General features: G+C 35.8%; 1 protein-coding gene across 5 annotated transcripts in view; it reads left to right on the top strand.

Annotated features, from left to right (window-relative positions):
* The window catches only part of GRM8 (glutamate metabotropic receptor 8), a 320,010-nt gene that overhangs the window by 195,202 nt on the left and 104,406 nt on the right, over positions 1-20,402 (top strand). The gene's annotated exons all lie outside the window — the stretch shown is intronic.

Raw genomic sequence — 20,402 nt, 5'->3', positions numbered from 1 at the left:
GACTCGGTAATTTAATGAGCTTTAACACAACTAAAATATGTATTTTTAAACAACACTACATAATATTCTGTGGAGCTGGGATCTGCCTGCTGGGGAAATGTAGTTACAGGTGCTTATGCTGTTAACAGCAGAGGCCAATAACAAACAGGATTAATTGATGAATATAGATTTGAAATGTGTAGCACGTACTTGATGGTGAAATAAAGTTGCCAAAACCCTAAATTGTTTCATTAGCAGTAATATTTATTATAGACAATATTTGCCATTAGTTTACAAAGAAATGGAATGATGTGCTTTGCTCTGTTATGGTTGGGATTTTTTTCCTTACTTGGTGGTAATTCATGTACTACACATGCCTTCTGACTACACAGAGAGAAGCACTCTCTATCACAATTCATTCCAATGACCTCAGCTGCAAGCAGTTTTGAAAAAAGCACAAGGTCATTTTTAATTTAACTTCTGAGTGGAAGCTTTTTTTGCTTTAGGTAATACACCAGACCACTTGGTTGATACAAATGTTGATTATAGTTCACAGTTTTTTCTTTCTATGCAATTTTTATGAAAAGGAAATCCCTGCCTCCAGGAATATAAAGTTAAAAGTCTAAATGATTCTTTAGTGATTTTAAAGAACACCTGGAACACAGAATGTTGCTGGAAAATGGGAAATATTGTGATGATGAAAAAGGTAGGAAGCATATTGTAAGGTTTGCAGTGATAATTACCTACATTTCCAGTAGATGTTTTTCTGGGTCTGTGTTGTTAAAGCATAAAGTGATCTATTTTCATTTGGTGAGCATGAAAGTTTAGCATAACTAGATAAACTGTACATTTTTATATGAAAGCTTCCACTCCCTAGATAATTATATTTCATCAATACCTGTAAAAATTTCTGTTGCTGACTCTAAGTACGGCAATAAACAAAGATGAAAGCATGCTGGATGCTAAGGAAAATGTATTTGATTTTGAAACAGTGATTTACTGAAAGAGAGGGGAAAAAAAGAATGAAGAAAAAGAAACATTTACTTGAGGTTAGCTTCCTGCCCCATACTAGGCTAGTCCACATTATGTACCAGTGTACCAATTGTTTGGGTGTGTTATATGCCCAAACATTTTATTTTCTTAGAGACATAAGAAGAGGCATTCAGAGGCATAAGAAGAAGATGGTCTTAAACACTTTGCCTTTTCCTATCAATCCACAATTCCTTCCTAGAGGGCAGCTCTACTGCTGTGTCTGACAAAGGTGAATATTTTACATAGGTTACAAGACTTCCTGTGCTGGGACTAAACAGCAATGCTGTGTGATGTGATGCACATCAGTTTTGATGTGCACCCTAGTCTCAATCAGTAATAATGTCTTATATTAAAAATTAACTGATAAATGAAAGGAAAACCCTGGCTTTCTTAGCCATTCCAGATACCATTTTTCTACCCTAGCAATCATAGGAGCACGGCCCATCTGAAGCTGTCAAAGACCTCCACCTACTCTAACCCTCTGCCTGGTTCAGGATCAGCATAATCAGGTTCTTTAGGACCAGCATAATCAGATTCTTTAGGACCATGCCCATCCAGGTTTTAAATAGCTGCAGGGGTGGAAAATCCTCCAGAATTCTCTCTGAGTAGTCAATTGCAATATATAATCAAATTCACAGTAAAAAAAAAAAAAAATTATATCAAGAAGTAACTGGCATTTTTGAGACAGGCAGTTTTTTCCTTTTCTTCAATATTAATTTCTTAACATGATCCTACCCTTATGCATATTAAACCAACTTCTCACCTCTATTCAGTATATCCATTTTAATCATGTAGTAGTGAGTAGGTTCAAGTCCAGTTAATATGTTGACACATTCAACTTAGTGGTTTTCACCTCACTGATCTGTGATCTGTGTTCTGAAGGACCTCTGTCTTATGGAGGGTATTTGCAACAGTGAGAAAACCCACATTTTTCTGTTTGTTGGGAGTAACTGATTTGCTTTCGATTGCAAGAAATCTCTTTGAAGAGCATTTATTTTGGTTTACTTAGTTTATTTTAATTTACAAATTATGAAGATTTGCTTCCCGGAAGGATTCATCTGTGTAATATTCCATGACACCTTCATGTCTGAAGGGTGATCATAACCATCAGTGCACATTGAAATGATGAGATTGATAAGACATTTGTTTCTGCTTAGATATTCTTTCACTTGTATGCTACATGGAGAAAATCTCATAGTTCATCATGATTTTAAATCGGAGAGAACTTAATTGGTAATAGAAATAAAGAAATTTCTTTACACAAGATGTGAGTTACTGCTGAGTGTAGATTCCTGTTTTACTGTTGCCTGTGTTTTTCACAGGAGAGCTAGGAAAGAATGGTCTCTAGACTTATATAATTTTCATTTATAATGGGCATTTTAAAACTAATGTAATTTAGTAGGAAAGGAAACTTCTAACATGCAAGTAGTACAGATTATTACTGAGTATATCTAAAGTGTTTTCAAAAGAAAATAGAAAAGCAATGTTCTGAGATGTGGCATACTTAGTACCTTGGGTTCTTGATGGTTACTTTTAGCAGACCATAACCAGCCCGTCTGTTTCTTTGGTCAATTAATATATTATTTGATCAACTTTTGAAAGTTTCATCGTTCTATTTATCTTTCTTTTTCTCAAAAAGCGAATATTATCATTTAAGTTGTTCTTATTTTAATAAGTTGCCACATTTGAAAGATTTTTCCTATCTCTCTTTTAATCCAAATGAGATATTTATGCAAAACTGGTATTTCATATTTAAAGTTTTGTGAAGAGAAGAGTTTTTCTCTTAATTAGATTTATAAATGGTGATATGCACAATAGGGTAATTGTGGCATGATTCAATATGTTCTCCCATCACATTACTCTAGTGTTCTCATTCTATTTAACTCCATTATTCTGTCTACAAAACAAGCAGGTGTTTTATAAGAGTTTTTACCCTGGCAGGTGCTGAGTGCTTCATGAGAAGTTTTCTGTTGAATTCAACCTAAGTGCTCATCAGTAAACAGGAACAGGATTTGAGCATGCATTTGCAGTGGATGGAAGTGTTTCAAAGGTGGTTTTGTTTTGATTTTAAGAAAAAGATTTGTCTTTGTACTTCCTTCCAGGCAAAGAATTACAGCATGGATACACTGCTATTTCTTGGATGGGAATAAAACTCCCTTTTTTCCCTCCACCCTTTTTGTGTGTGTTTCTCTCTCCTCCCAAGCTCTGTCTTTATAGGCAGTGAAGAGTAGCAGTTTTTTGCCTACCTTTAGTCATATATTGGTATTTATATTTATATTTACACAATTTAGAACTTTTAGGAATAAATGTAACTCTGTAACAAAATGTATTTACAGATATAACAATATGAGTTTTAAACTTATAAAGGTAAGGTCAGCACTTGACCTCTACTCGCATACTTGAAAAGAGACATCTTATTTGCTTTGGTGGGCTATTTTTCCCAGGGAGTAATAGGGATACTTGGTAATTTGACTTTTTTTATGCAAGCAGGGATAATAGAGAATGGAGCAGATAATAGGTGGAAGCACTGACTCCTCTCTGCCATCAGTGCTTAGGTAAATGTTGTCTGCTTCTTCAAGAGGTCATTGCAACATCACTTCCCTCTCCCGGTGAAGAAAAGACTTGAAATATAGTCTGAGTGTGCAAACTTCTCTGGACAAAGTACAGCAACTATGTTGCTTTCTCAGATTTTGTGACAAATCCACAAAAACACTGGAAAAGGCTGCTTAAAAAAAGTTGTGGAATCTCCATCCCTGGAGACACTCAAAACCTGGCTGGACACAGACAGCCTCCTCTAGCTGAGTCTGCCCTAAGAAGAGGGGTTGAACTTGGTGATTTCCATAGTTCCCTGCCCACCTCGATCTTGCTGTGATCCCATAACATTACCTGGACTTGAAAGAAAGAAAAATATTATCACCTAACCCCACTTTACAATGTTCTTCCGGAACTAATTTCATAGTCTGAGTGGACGAGAAAGCCTTGCTGTTATTTGTTTTTTAGATATGTTAATTTAATGCCTTTGAGGAAAGATTAATTTTGGCTGAACACACAGAGACACACTGCAGCATTAACCTCATTTAAAAAGGGAATATCAAAAAAATTCATCCTGAAATGGCAGAATAATACCAGAGAATGAGAATAAAAGAACAGAAGCTAGCAGGCTAATTCAAAATGAGGTGTCGACTAAAATAAAAATTAATGATCATTCTATCACATTGTAATATTTGTTTTTTCTGAGAAGATAGTATCTATACAGAACATTTAAAGAAACCCTAGAAGAATGAGATTTTTCATAAAGAATTTTGAACTCCCTAGAGAATCATTATTGTGGAATCAGCCATTTACAAAATTAATCTTCTTCTGCTATCTTTTGAAGTTGCTAAGACATCAATCTATGCAAAACTCTCTTGACTTAATATTCAGCTCAGACTGTTTTAAATGTTTTCTTCAAGAAAGCTGACACCTCTCTATTCTTTCATGGAGTACAAAATTTGCATTCTCAAATCATTATTTATCATTTAAACAGAAGCTTCAAAATGGTGCACTTTCAGGCTGATAAGTTTTGACATTTTTTGAGGCATTAAGCACAATAGAACTAAACGTCCCCCTTAAAATGTACTGGTGCTATGCTTCTTACTCAGGTTTTTAAAATTCCTCCTCTCAAGTCTACAACTACCCTTAGAGAAAAAAAACCTTTTAAAAATAGTTTAAATTTTGCACGTCTTGCATTTTTTTGCAAGTTATGAGTTCTTATAGGCAGCTCATAATTTAGAACTTTTTACTGTCAGAAACACTTAGGATCATAGGATGCCACTGGTACCGGATTCTGATAGGGTGGAAAAACTATCTAAGTATAATGTGAGATAATAGCAGATGAATAGATCAGACATGGATAAATAAGATTAACAATGAATTGGGAAGGGCAGAATGCTGCTGACCTTACTAGGACTCACTGTGGTAGCAAATCAAGTTTCACTAATCTGTACTGTGTTAAAAAAATAGATACAGCTTTCAGTTGCAGAAGTGGGAGTGGCAGGGGGAATGTCTGCTGGAGTTTTATAAAGATCTGAGATGTTTTTTCTGTCATAGCTACATCACATGTCAAAATTCGATGTAATTTTTTTTTTTTTAAATCTTGGTGGTACAGAGAAATATTTGAAAACATGGCTAAAGCTTAAATAAACATAAACCTGAATTCATAAAATAAAATTCAAAATTCTTTTCATGTACTTTTGTCATAGTTTCACAGGTGTCTGACTTGGTTTGCAAATGCACTGGGAACTAGGGCACACCACTTGTAACAAAGAGTCCTAGGTCCAAATTGCCGAGCCTTTATATTAAATAAATTAAAGAGTTGTTACCAGTGTTAACATATTATTGGGAATTAACAGGGAATGATTTAAAATAAATTCTGCTTTGGCATGCTAATTATTTTAATGGAATTAATCCAGGTGGCTGTACAAGAAACTAAAATTGCAGAGTGATCTGAATCACTCTTAATGGATTTAAGTAATGTAGGGCCAGAATGTAAGCAGGCTTAGCAAGCAGAGCTTGGAGCTGCTGTGATTCTGAGGTGCACCACGAGTCCATGTGATTAAAATCAGTGATTAAGAAAATTATTGGTGTGAAACTAGAATGTAGAACCTAAAAGCAAGTGCAATTTATAGCTGTGGTTTTGCTTATGTACAGATCTTAAGTACTGATTAATTGAGCAATATATATGCTCCACATCCAAAATTCATGATGCAGAACTTGACTGAGGTCAATTATGTTTTGAGAAACAAGGTCTAATTCATAAGATATTTTAATAATTAATATGCTAGGGAAGGTGATAAAGGATTTGCTCTCATTACTCAATGAAAATTGATTTGCATCTCCTGATAGGTACTGATATCCAGATATATCCTTTCTACTATGATCAAGTGAAAAACTCAAGCTGCAGCAAAGAGGCTGAAAAAATTAACCCTTGTTAATTTTAACCCTTTGTTAACCCCAAGCAAAAAAGTATCAGTGTGCAAAGAAATTATGGGTTTTTTTACCCTTTAGTCTGTGTCAGAAACAACACAGTTTCAGTTCTGTAGCATTTTTAAGCTTTTCTGATAGCCTTACTTTTATTAACAGGAAGAAGGCCTGACACATTTTGAGGAAAATGATACCTTGGAAAGCTTCATAACTTGAATGTTTAAATTTAAAATCTTTTCTTAAATCTATCAAATCAAATGAGAATGTTTGTACAAATTTCTAATTTTCCGCACTTGTTGATTTATGGCTTTTTTGGTAATACAACTGTTCTGCAAGCCATCAGGACAGATATGAGGGGAAATAGATTGGTTTTAATACCTCTGTAACTGAATAATATGAGCTTTTTTATTTTCTTACAACACTTACTTAAAAACAAAATAAGACACATTAGAGAGAATATAGAAGAAAAAAGGAAAAAATATTTTGTTAATGGTATTTGATAGTATAAAGAAGCTGCATTTTAAATTGTTTATGGAAAAAGTGATCTATCTGTATCTAGTAATGGCCTAAGTGACAAAATCAAAAATAGAATAATTATTTCGGACGGTCACTGTCAGTGAAATTATCTTGATAAATCTTACATTGTAATACAAAGATAAAAATAAAAATTTCTTTTTATTAAAAGGAATGGCAGTGAAATCATGTAGGCTAAATACTGTGGCATAGGAACTACAGTGAAGAGAGAATAATTTTAAAGTTAATAGTTATTACTGGCATCATCAGATGGCACTGTTTAGTTTTTCTGCTCTAGGGAGATGTTCTCAGCAGTAATCAACCAAGTTCAGGTGCATAATCAAAGGAGTATTGGATTCAAGAGCAAGTAATTTGTGTTAGACCCAGTTACCAGATGTGATCTTAAGCAAAACTGGGGAGAATCTGAGGCGACTCAGCAGAGTATTCAAGAGGAAAGAGGCAGGATTCAGTTCATCCCAAAGAGGCCAATTGGTTTCCCTGTTTCAGTAGCTGGTGAATTCCAGCATGTCTTGTTCTTCATCTAACTGGGGAAGGCTGGCACTTCTCAAGGCTACCAGAGAGAACCTGTCCATTTGCATTTAGGCACCATGGACACGTATCTGCTTCTGTGTTTTCTGCAGTTAGAGCATATCTCATAGTATGAAATATTAAGTATGTGGAAGACAGTGTGTCTTAGAAGCTTCTCCAACCCAGAAAAGGAAGTATTTCTTATTATTTCTGAGTATTAAGATATCCATTAATTTTGGCAACATAGCATCCTATGTTTTGTGTTGAAGAGATTGGACCCAAATTGTTATGTCTGTTCCTGCAGCACTCTTTTGTATTTGGATTCTAGGTACATGCTAACTACATATCTCTTTGTAACATTTTCCCACATGTTTTAAATTAAAGTGGATAAGGATTCAGAGTTGCTCAAGACATTTGTAACTAGAATTTACCAATATACAAACAATAAAGAAGAAGAAAATTGATCTATTCAGACTAAATTAATCAAGGAAAAATGTTAGAGGATGATTGCAATAATTTTATCTTTAATCTCTGATCTTGTCCTACAAGCACAACCAAACTCAAAAACCACAGCAGACAGAAATTGATTCTAGTTACTACTGTTCAGAAGTTTCCAATGCTTGGAAGACTTGAAACCCAATGAGCCACCCTGAGTGCTGTGAAATTGTGAGTGTTTAACTGAATTGAATTGACTCACCCTTTTTATTTTACATTTGGCAATGGAGCAACATCATCAGTTTGCACAAATATTTCTTGAAAAGTGGATATTAAATTTTATCTGTTTATTGATTAGTTGAAAAAAGGAAAAAGTCTATATTCTAACCAGAAAATCTCAGAAATATTATGTTTATCACACTAGGTTTATAAAGTTTCAACCATACTATATTTGATAAAAAATTTAGTTTTTCTTTTATTGGGTCTGGAATACCAGTGTTCATCAACCATACTGGACACCAGCTATAGAAAAGTCATCACTTTACAAGCTCTAAAGAATTCTTAAAAAGATAAGATAACCTAAAATCTAGGTCAACTGCCAAGCAAACAGATAGAAAAAAATTTGCATTTAAAATTACTTATTTTATTATAGGTATCATCTAGTCACTTAGATGGGGCTCTGAGTTTGGGCCTTGCACTTGCTGTATACTGGAAGATGGTTCTAAGAGCTTGGAAAGCATCCTAATAACAGTGGTTACCTGAGCTGTCTGAGGAATTCAAAATATCTCGAGATTATACATGTGGTCTCTGCCACATATGTTTATTGTCAGGAGTAGAAGAGCAGCACAGTATTTGTTCTGGTTTAAAGCAAATTTAAGGAGGGAACTTTCAAAGGATCCCTCTAGAAAGCAGATTCAAGCTGCCATTCCCCCAGCCAGTTTGGGAGGTAAATCTCCTATGAGAGAAGTGGAAAAAACTGTTTAACAAACAAAGTATTCACAAACATGAGGAAATGAATAATACTAAACAATGGAACTTCTCATTGTTCTGAAGAGATGGCAGATTCAGAGAGGGTCCTTTTTGTGGGCTGTAGCTCGGCTTGCTCAGTCTCTTATCAGTCCCTCCTACGCCGGAAAATGCCGCGTCTCAGCCCCGGTGTGCCACAGGCGTGAACTCCCGGTGTTTTTCTGGTTTTTCAGTCCAGAGCAGGGACAATCAGTTCCAAGAAAAAGAAAAGCCACATTCTGGGAAACTCCTCTGCCTCAGCTAGCTAAAAAAGCTAACTAAAAGCAAAGGAGAGCTCTTTCCTCCTGTCTGCAGAAAACACACACTGAGAGAGAGATCTGAAGCTCCAATCTCTCTGTTTTTGAATACAGCTGCAAAAATATTCTACTGCTTTTCCTGCTCCACCCTTTCGCTCTCCAATCTAATCTTAAAAGCAGGAAACTCAATATCTAGCATAAGCAAAACAGACAACTGGGGATACAGACATCCTAAAATCACCCTAAGACACACAGCAAGAGATAGTCCTTGACATTCATTAAATGAATATTTTCCTGGGAGCTGTATGTTTTTCAGTGGAAAGACAAGGGAGTTTGTGCTTACTTGTGGCAGGCAGAGGATAGAGTTTGTACAGACTTGGTGGAAAGGAAGTAGCTATCACCCATGCACTGTACTCTGCTGCCTGCTCAGAATTTCTTTTCTCTCAAGATTTGCCATACATATACTCATCAAACTCTTTAAGATGAGAAAAATTGCAAAATCTTATGTATCTTATGGACACCTAAGTAATAGATTTCTTTCTTTTAACCATAAGACCAAGGAAACAGATACAATCACAGAAAATACATTATTGCTCACCCTGAACATTGCTCACCCTAGCTGGATCAATGTTTGGTTTTCCCGTGTAATTCTTCAGCTACCCAAGGACTACCCTGGACTTGCTCCAATATAGCTTGATCCTGATTTGAGAGACAAAAATGTATTGGCAGTACTCCTGTGTCACACATAATCACATTTTATAAATATATCTCTAGGTAGCATCAAGTCACAGCTCATAATATGGACAGTTATGGTAGCTGTGTCCCACTTTTTTGGGATGATAATTAGCATTTTAAGGGAAGGCAAAAATGATTTATGGAACCTCAAGTCATCATCTGCATGCAGGATATGCAGCTACAGGGCAGTTAGACTCCTCAAAACATGCCAGACTGTACAAACTTGAAAGGCTTATTTAGTGCAGTCTCTGGTGTGGGTCTCCAAGTCCTACTCAGAGATCTGAAGAGAAAGCCTCAGGATATTAGAGTCCACTGCTTATCATGTTAGAGAAAAACAACTAAGGGTGCTTGAAAATAATCCTTATATTGACATACAGCCACTGTGGGGAGGTTTCTGCCAAGCCAGCTGGCTTTTAAAGGCTCCAGCTTTTGATAGTTACAAATTGTTGTATTGATCCTCCTTTATGCATGGACTAATTGCAGCTCAAACACTGATAATTTTTTCTGTTTGTCACTTTCACTGTTTTTTACCAGCAAGGGATATTGTTTATTCTCAATGTGCTTAGGCAAGGTTTCTTTCTTCCCCAGGCATAAAAGGCACATGGTTTTAATAAGTTTCTTGTTTTAATGCATGAGTTCTTCTAAACCTTGTATTGTGAAACAGAAAATTCTGAGGAATTTGTAAAATAGAGAAAGTAATGTTCAAGCAGATGTTCCTAAACCCAAGTTGTTAACTCAAGTTCCTAATGCATACATCAATTTGCACAGCAAATATGAAGGGATAAAGTGGGGTTTAGATACAGGGCTTTAGTGAATTATTGCATGGTACATAGACACAGCTGGCTGTTGTGTTTGGGAAGGGCTCCCTTGTGCCAAGGTGACAGCAGAGCTGAGCTGCCTCCCTTAGCATCCAGGATCCCTGTGAGTTTGTAGCTGCATTTCTCTTGATTTCTGTCCAGAGAGGAAAACTCAGAGAAGAGAAATAGACAAAAAATAAGTGTGCCTCTCCCTCTTGGAACCAAGCTGCAATGTGGCTGCAGAAGAAGCTGTGTGCCTCACTGGTTGGGCTGAGGAGCCTCTGAAAGGGGGAATGTCAATGCTGGTACTTCAGTAACTTAGAGATGCAAAGTGGTGCCACATGGACAGTTCTTAGATAATTAAATTCAACTCAGATCTTGGTCACTAAAAATGTCATCTGGGGCCCAGCCCTTCCTATTGTTCCTTGTCTTGTAAAAATGTCATCCTGTTTTATATAGATCTCTTCAGATTGTGAAGTCCTTGGAGTCTGTGATAACACAGACCTTGTAAATGTTGATGTATAGTGGCTAAATGGGAGGTGATCAAAAAAAGGAATAATTCTCATGGGGTTCAGTGTCTTCTGAGATTACACATAGATCTTTTATTAAGGATCATATATGAAAAATTAATACAGATGTGTCTATCTTTATTTTCTTGGGTTTTTATGTCCTTTTGACACTTCAAAAGTTGTAAAGATGGCTATAAATTCTCCTAGGTTTTCTTCCTTGCTACTGATACAATTACTTCTTTGTCCTCCCTCAGAGATCCCTCTGTCAGAATCAATAACAACCAGATCAATGAAAATAAATTCTGAAAATTTAAATCTTTTATCTTAATGGTGCTGACTTGATAATGGTTTCTAATGGAATATTAAATAGGTATAAGCACACATGTTGGAGTGAATTGCTGGACAGATATGTAACAAAAGGTTTCTGAGTAGGGAAATGTTGAAGGATGATGAAACCTGACAATAATAGAAGTCTGTGGAAAAAGCACTGAGGGTGAGAACAAATGAACATGATTCCTATAGAACAGGGTCAAAAGCCTGTGCCTGAACCATATGATTTGTTGCTAGGAAATAGAAAGTAATAAGGTTAGGCACAGAAAAACAGAAAGGCTTATAACTTCAGTAGATTGACACACTACAAATATTGAACAGTACATAGATTAGAGACAAGAACTATTTATATGGTATTGCTTTTTTTGTTTTTCTCCATGAGAAAAAACAGAAACAGTAGAGATTCATGATGATGTAGGTGATAAAAGGTGCAGTTTTTCTTAGTGTTGTGAAAGGTCATAGCAAAGCTACTATGATGTATTGGCCTTATTTTGTGTGTATTGCAACTAGATGATGTGGAAGAGGGGACAAATATAGAAATGGAATAATACAGGAGCATAGAGATTTAGCTATTCAAATAGCCAAACAGTGTAGGAAAAGAATTCAATTTATTTCACATTAGATGTGAATATGTGGTGAGTGCAGCTGTCTACACATGAACTAGTTGATTACAGAGCTTTTAGAAAGTGAATGGTGAGAAAGTCATTTAGTGTGGCATGGTTTGCCTCATCATTTAATTCTCTAAAATATGCCAGATGAATTGCTCTGTAGAGATGCCTCCAATGACAACAGAGAAAATCTATAAAACTCTGTGAGTTATCTATTTCCAAAAACAGGTGAGAGGACTGCAATATTATTCTGGGTTTTTTTTTTGAGAAAAAAATGAGCTGAATGATAGAAGCTAGGAATAAAGTGGTGAGTTTTTATTGTAAATCACCTGAAAGATGTCTATCAAATAAAAATGAGATGGCAGGATCTTAGAATATGTGCAAAAGTCATATCATAACACTACTTTGCAGAGAGATATTAATCTAATGATCACTAACAAATGCAGTAATAATAACCATAAATTATATATCAATAAAATTAGACTATTATTTGTGTCTGCTTTAAAAGCAATCAGAGGAAAAGCAATCCACATGGAATTCTTCCTTGTATGCACAGATATTGTATAGAGTAATTAAGACATAACCAAATGCTAAAATCTCCTTACAGACAAAATTGTTAATCTTAAAGATTGTTTAAATGCATCTTGTGAAACAAGATTTTAAATTATACCAGTATGAAAATACCTTTAAAACTGAAAATAATCTGCCATTTACAAAGCTTACAAAGGGAAAGGAAGATGGAAAAAGAGCTTAGGAAAATTAAAATAAAATTGGTTATAAAAAACCTACCAAAACTGGTAGGAAGAACTGGTGGATAAAAAGATGTAAATGAAAACCTTTATGTGTCTGTAATACACTTAGAAAAGTAATTCTGACAGTAAGTGACAGGGGTTGACAAAGTTTGTGAACTGAACATTAAACAAACAAAAAAGAAATGTTTGGAGCAAGCAACAGTACTTACAAAGCTATTTATTATTTGGAACTTAAGCAAACCGGAGAAGTTACCTGGGGAAAAGGACTGAGTGTGGTAGAGGAGTTTTCTGTTTAATTCTGGAGGCCCTGGGGAGCCCAAAGAGATAATGTTATTTTTCAGTTGTCATTTGTCAACAGTCTGCTAAGGAGGTGAGGAACTTTGATAATCATGACTAGAGAAATGAGATGGGGAAATGAATGATATAATTAATTGTTCTGTAGCATTCACCTTTTCCATCTTTACAGCATCTATCCACACAAAGTGAACATGACTAAGCATTTCCAAGAAAAAGTGCAGCATATTCTAAGAAATATATGTAAAATCATTTGATATATAAATGAAAAAGAAATTAGAATGAAAATGTGTACAGAAAGCTGAATGCTAGATTTAGAAGAGATAAAGTAAAATGTTTAATGACAGGTTGTCTCTCATGGCTTTATATGATGGCCTGTTCAGGGATCTGAGGAGATCTATATAAAATCACTGCAAAATTTAGTGCTCTGGCATTCCAATAAGGATGGTCTACACAATAAGACTGGAGAAAAGTTTGCGTAATTTAGTGTTAAAAGATTATATTAGAGATAAAAATAATATTATGACGTTACAAATCCTTAATTTGCCTGAAGAAAGAGACTGAAGAGAAAGACAGGACTCTACTGTGAGAGTTATCTGAGCTGTTACTCATTTTTTCTTTTGTTTCTAGAAACACCAGCACTCTGTATTCTTACCAAAGTTCCTGTTATTAGCCTGTAAATGCCTCAGGATTCACATATAATCTTATTGTTACTGCCTTAGTCCCTAAAATTACCCAAATTCTGCCATATGGTGTTTAATCTCACCCCACGTTACCAGTGTATCCTATCCATATTCATGCTATTGTTGCATTTCTCCAGTGCATATATGTCCCAAAAGGACATCTTTTTGCCCCTTGAGAGCATAGTCAGTGGTGAAAACACTAAAATTTTCCAAAATAGACTCTGAAGAACTGCACAGGGAAGCTACCAATACCAGGACACTTTCAGCACAACCTGTTTGATCTCCTTTTTGATCCACTTTACAGTCGGTTTCTGATCCCCACCTTTTCAATTTTAATCAGTCATCTCCTATGGAATACATTTCTGAAATCCAGAGAGATTGTATCTGTCAGGCTTTCCTTGTAAATAAGTAAATAATGTCTGTCAAAAGAAGACACCAGGATTTTTGGCATGATCCATTTCTGAAAAATTTATGTAGCTTTTATCTTTATTTGCATTTCTGTCTGTTCCGTCTACAGAGATATCTATATGGGTAGAATAACTATTGATCATGAAAATATAGCCTGAAAAACACATCAATAAAGTATAAAAAGAGGAATTAAGAATCTGTTTGAAGAAATAAGAGATTTACTTGTAGATAAGTGATTTTGGCACAAACCTCATTCTAGGTTTTGTGTGTTCAGTGCTGCCTCTTGAGAATATCATGGAATTATTCTGGGAATCCAGTCAAACAATATGTCAGGAAACCTGACCTCAGTGATTTTTTTTTCAGAGGACATCAGGCAATAAACAAGGTTTTCTGAAGCACTAATTTCAGAGCTGACTCTGCCTGTTGGCAAACTGGATTTAACTAGGGGTATCTGGAGACATGTTAATGAATTTCAGATTAACACAAGTGCTAAACCTACTGCCATAATTAAGAAAGGCCTGCCAATCACTGCCTCATTTGCACTGGCACAATTTATTCCGTAGATTTCTGTTGCAATATTAACATCTAGTGAGGACAGCAATTAATTGCTAAATGAATCCTAAAAGAGCAGTTCACAGGAATAAGAAAAATGACTATCAAAAGATTTTTGCAGCCCATTCCACTGTGTATATCCCAAAGTTATATCATTTTTGTGCAATTTTCCACATTTACCTGCCCGATCTCATTCTGGGAAACATGTCTTTTCAAAAGTAGCACTTCTGAAAAAAACTGTGTCTCTTTTAATTGAAATTACTTATGTTAATTTCTGGTAATATTTTGTGCATTATCATAACATCATAGAATCCTTAAGGCTAGAAAATACCTCTATCTGTAACATACAAGACCTGTGAAATTGTAATAAAGGTTTCCACTCTTTCTGTGTTACATGCATTTTTTTCTTAATTTCATAGAACTTGCTGCATGTATTTTATTTTCTTCTTCTTCCTCTGTTGGCTCAACTGAAATGGCAAGAGTTGTAAACTTCCTATGATTTTATCCATGTTTTATACACTTTTAAAATTAGAAGAAAATTACTTATTAGTTTCTAATTATAATCTAGATCTGCATTTTTACAAAGTGATTTGTTTCCATTTACACATATCTGCAGCTATTTAGTTAATTAGTCAATCTGACTTCTAAAGGGAAATATTTTAAATTTGCAGGCCAGAATAAACATAAGAGTTATGCATATCATGAGTACCTTGACTACAGGTGCAATTTTTTAAATGCCTGACTCTTTATGAGTTCCTCCAACATGAAGCTATTGAGGGTTGAGCTCCTGAAGCCTTTCCACCAGACTGACAACAATTAATAATGTGAGTGTTTCATGGATCATCCTTCATTCTCATGTCATCAAAAAGCATTGCCTGTGGTTCTTTTACACCTCTTTTGGCTTGGTGGTGCAGCCAAATGGTTGCAAATATCATGTCATTGTGATTGATAATTTGGAACTTTCTGAAAGTCTGGGATCACTAGATCTCAGAAACAGTTACTGCTCACAAAACCAGGCTGGTCCTCTGGAGACGTCTAGCACAGTCCTCTCTGCTCAGAGTAGACAGCTACAGCAGCAGCTTGCTCAGGTCTGCATGCAGTTGAATGTGAAATATCTCCAGGGAGTGAGATGACTCAACCTCTCAGAGCATCCTATTCCACTGTTGGGATTCTTGCACATTGAAAAGTTTTTTTTCTGTTTTTGTGTTTGCGTTTTTTGTTTGGTTGGTTGTCCTTTTTTTTTTTGTTTTATTTTGCTTTGTTTTGTTTTTATTGCTTAAACAGAACTTGCTCTGGTTTGGTATCTGCTCATTGTCTCTTGTCCTGTCTCTGGACATGATAGAGAAAAGTCTGCCCCCACCCAACAAGATATTTATACACACTGATATAAGATTCCCTTCTCAAGTGTTCCCTTCTCCAAGCTGAAAAGTCTCAGCTTTCTCAGCTTCTTCTTGCATAAAAGATGCTCCTTTACCATCTTTGTGACCTTTTGTACTACTCACTGCAGTTAGTGTGTGTCTCTTACTGTCGAGCCCAGAACTGGACACGGTGCTCCAGCTGTGCTCCCACCAGTGCTCAGGGGACAGGAAGGATCAGCTCTTCAGCGTGCTGCTCACACTCAGCACCTCATCTCTCACCACCACACTGACCCTTTTGCATCAGAGAAGGAACTTTTTTCCTGCAATTTTTAAGACTCTGGTTTGCACATGCTGTGAGTCTCCATTTCTGCACCAAATAAGCACAGACCTTTCTTGCCCTGCTTTGTCACAGCTCCCCTCCACTTGGTGGATGGCCCCTCAGTGCAGGGCCTGCAGAGATGCATCATCATCCCTTGGGAGCCTGGTATCTGATATGCTGGGGGAGCTGCTCTGGTGTGTGCTGGGGACACGCTGTGTCACTCCCCCCTGCCGCAGCACACAAATTCTCTCCTCAGCAGCAGGGTTTCCAGGAGGCTTTTGCACATCATCTGCACAAAACAGTTCTCTGGGAAATTCACACTGACCTGAAATTCAGCACCTGCTGAAAGGGTACTTGTCTCTCCTTGCTCAAAGCTCAAAGCACCCTTTGATCATGAATAGCCTCTTTACAAGCTGCTGGGAGTCACAGGCCCCATGGCTGCTTTTTCCTGATGAAGCAGGTGCCCTGACATTCCTCCAGGAGTTCCCAGAAATCCCTGGCTATCCCAGAAGGGCTTCACAGGCTATACACAAGCAGAACCCTAAAACCACTAAGCAACCAGCTGTGTCTGATGCCTGTCTCTGTTAGCTCTGTTTTTCTTGTCCTTCCTGGTCCTATGGCTGTTTTTCTTTTTCCTCTTAAAATAGATGAAAAAAGAAAGTGGTATCACTTTTTGTATCTGGTTTAAGACTCTTCTGTGTTACTGAAGCATTTGAGTTTTCCATGTATATGAAGAGGACATAGTAATTATTGCCTCTAGAAATTAGAGGACTTTGCTAAATGGACTTTTCCTTACATGGAAAAAAATGAACTCAATCTTCTTTACTATCAATAGTGCCCTTATTGACAAGGATAGAGGTCTTTTTCTACAGAAGCAGCCAGGTCATATACATAAAAGATATTCAGATTTTTACCTATTATATATTTCTGATGAAATGTTGGGACACAGCAGTGCTGGTATACAGTATTATTGTTGTGCAGTCCTTGAGTGTTACAGTGGTATTATGATAACTTATTTCACCTGGTAAATCTCTTAAAAGTCTTGGAGAAAAATTAATCTCAAACTCTTCTTGAGGAACACCAAATAACATATAGTCACATTTAAAAATACATGTTATAACCTTTCATTTAAGCAAGCAGTTAAGAATCTTAAAGCATAAAATTGTAGTTAACAATCAAGCCATCTATTGATTCACTGAATTTTGTGGCATTATCCCTGTAAAGTTATGCATGTGTCTTAACTGTATTGTTAGTGGCCACCTTAATGGAATTGTAAGTAGCACTCAGCTGGCAGAAATGTGATTAAGATGCATTATAAGCATGATAAAAACTACTTTTCACACCAAATAGAAATAAATTTGATGATATAAGAGGTTCTCTGGAAGCAATGATCTGAACATCTTTTCTTTCAGAAGTTTTAAGGAACAAAAGAGATATAAACAGTAGAGATGATACATAAATTGGAGAAATCATTAATTATATGGTTTCAGTTGACAAACACATAACCTTTATAAAAAAATGTGTCATCTGCTCGATATTGACAACTAAAGAACTTTAGTCAGAGTTAAAATTATTCCCTTTTAACTTGCTTGAGGTTCTGAAATGACAGGTGCTAATCACTGAAAGAATTGTACTCATTTCCCTGAGGTTTCCAGAGTCAGAACCATCAAAAGCAGGAAGGAAGAGTAGAGAGCCCAACGAAGGAGGGGAGGAGGGAAAGCTGCAGCTGTAAATCAGTGTTGCTGCTTTGAACAGCCTGTCTTATGGCTCCTTATCCACTGCAAATCTGGCACTGGCAGTGCAGCCAAGACTAGACAGTTTCAGATGTTCTTGGATATTTGTCAGTCACTGTTATCTGCAGGCTTGAGGAGTTAGTCCTCTAAAAGAGGACATGGGCTCTGTTGTTGAGAGAACATCAAACTGGTATCTTCATAATGCTCAATATTCGCTCTGGTTATATAAATACTTAATAACAATGTTTATGAAAGAGTCACTTAAACACATTAAAAACTAGAAAGATGACCAAAAAGGTGACATAATTAAATTTAAAATTCCTATTGATTTCAGTTTTATGATCTTCAGCCCTGAGTTCTAATGCAAAACTAAATCACTTTTTGTGCAGACTTACATATTTCCCCTGGGCTCACCTGAGACATAGAAGTGTTTGAGTTAGCAGTCAGGTTATGCCTCAAATCTCATTCAGAATCACTTTTAAAACTTGTCAGGCAGGTTTCTGCAGGTTAAAGTATGAAAACTGAAATATTTCTGTTTCCCTTCCAGCCACATAATATTGTGAGTTTCTGAATATTTAAAAGTGAAAGGAAAAAGAGGGTCTGGGTTGTGGTTGGTGTTTTGGCTTTTTTTATATTGGTTGGTTGGCTTGAGGATTTGTTTTTGCTTGTTTGATTTTTCTTGTTTGTTTCTCTCATTTTAATGGAATCAGTATTACAGTACATTAAGCAGTAATGTGTGAATGTAAGTCTAAGGAAGAATGACATTTTTAATTGCTTTAGAAGCCTGCTATATGTGATTTTGAATTCACATAATTACTCCTCACATCTATATTTAAAATTCAGACACTCATTTCATGATATTTATAGTTTCAGACCTTGAGTGATCAAGTTTCACCACAAGACAAGCCTAATTTATCAGTTTATTTTGAACTCAAATCCACAGGGAACAAAAATAAGAACTTTTACTTTCTTATTATTCTTACTTTTTAATATTTTTGATATATCATATTGCCTCTGAGTCTTTTCTTCTCTTGACCTAACAAGCCTGCTTCCTTTAACCACTTACTGAAGGTTTTCTATATCTCTGGAGTTTCTCTTGTTCCATATCTTTTCTAAAATGCTGTTCACAAAATAGATATAATATTCCACTCTGAGTCTTGCTTGTATTGGATAGAATGGAATAAATTTTAAAAATAATCTTTATAAATTTAAAAAAAATTAAATTTTACATAAAATGTCATGTTTAGCTTGTGATAGAGCCACTGGTAGTAATGGGGTACTATTGCTGTCTGCCAGTTGTTTCCCTTCTGCAATGAACTGGTTAACTTCTCTACAGTGAAATGCAGCTCTTGCCCTTACTTGTACCTAATTTTCTTCAGACTTCAACCTGTTGAGATTAATTTGGAACAATGCATTTGTAGCTCTCTCAGCATGGTGTCTGTCAACTTCTAGATGTAATAACCCTACTTTTGATTTCTTTATCTAAACTATTAAAGAATGTCATGAATGCACTCCTACCCCTTTGGAACAGTACTGCAAACCCTTGTCCAGCCTGACAACAACACTCCCTGATTCCATCCAGGGAGTGTTTCCCTAGAGTTTGCTTATCAAAAGGTCATGAGAGAGAGCATTGGGCAGCATTTTAAAGAGAAGCACAATGACAATGTGACTGCTTTCCTGTATCCAAAAGGCCTATTATGCCATCATGAGGGAAAAAAATTATTTTGACATGACTTGTTCTTGATGAATCCACTGTCACTGTTACTCATCTTCACAACTTTCTTATCTTGTAAGTGCTCAAACAGTGTTTGATTATTTCTTCTACCACTTTTAAGGAACTGAAATTGAACTAACTGACCTTGAATTTCATGGCTTTTCTCTCCTTCTCTCACCCTAAAATAAGAACTATGTTTATCTAATTCCATTTTCCTTGAATTTTGTCTTCTCTCTGTCCCTATTAAGAATTGTTTCTTAATGAGGGAAACGGTAATTTATTGAAATTTTCTAAGATCATTCAAATCTGTGAGAGCTGTCATTATTACATTAAAACTCATCATTCCTTTGTAGTTGTTTAAAGTGTGCCCTTAAGAAATGTAGGTAAAACTTGGAGGCATGAACTAGTGTCTCTATTCTATACAACACATGCTATATATGATAAATTATTTAGAAAAACTAGAATTGCTTTAGGACAATATAATATTTAGAAGAAATCTAAGAATCATGGAAGATATAGTAAAAGGGCCAAAACCAAACTGCTCAAAGCTTGCAATATTAAGAATGACATTTGAGGTGTGATCTTTAAAAAGGCAGAAGCATCTGCTGTTCTCATAAAACTATCATCAGTTTGCTTTTTGTGACCAACAGTTCTGAAACTGTTCCATGAGAAAACTTTTTTCTCAGTCTTTTCCAGAAAATTTCAGTGCTAATTTGATTTTTAGATTCCCTACAGAGAACTTCCAGAATATTCATGTTTAAGGCTGATAAGTGGATAATGCAGGATAATCAAAGGCCCAACAATGGGCAGCTGGTCCCTATAGACTCATATTTTTTATGGCGTATAAAAAAATAAATAATATTTCTTGAATAAACTGTATTTAATATGGAGGAAGATTT

This window comes from Agelaius phoeniceus, chromosome 5, assembly GCF_051311805.1.
Source record: "Agelaius phoeniceus isolate bAgePho1 chromosome 5, bAgePho1.hap1, whole genome shotgun sequence".
Classification (NCBI taxonomy): domain Eukaryota; kingdom Metazoa; phylum Chordata; class Aves; order Passeriformes; family Icteridae; genus Agelaius; species Agelaius phoeniceus.
The sequence above is the reverse complement of the archived record's forward strand: the minus strand, read 5'-3'. Positions and strand labels throughout refer to the sequence as shown.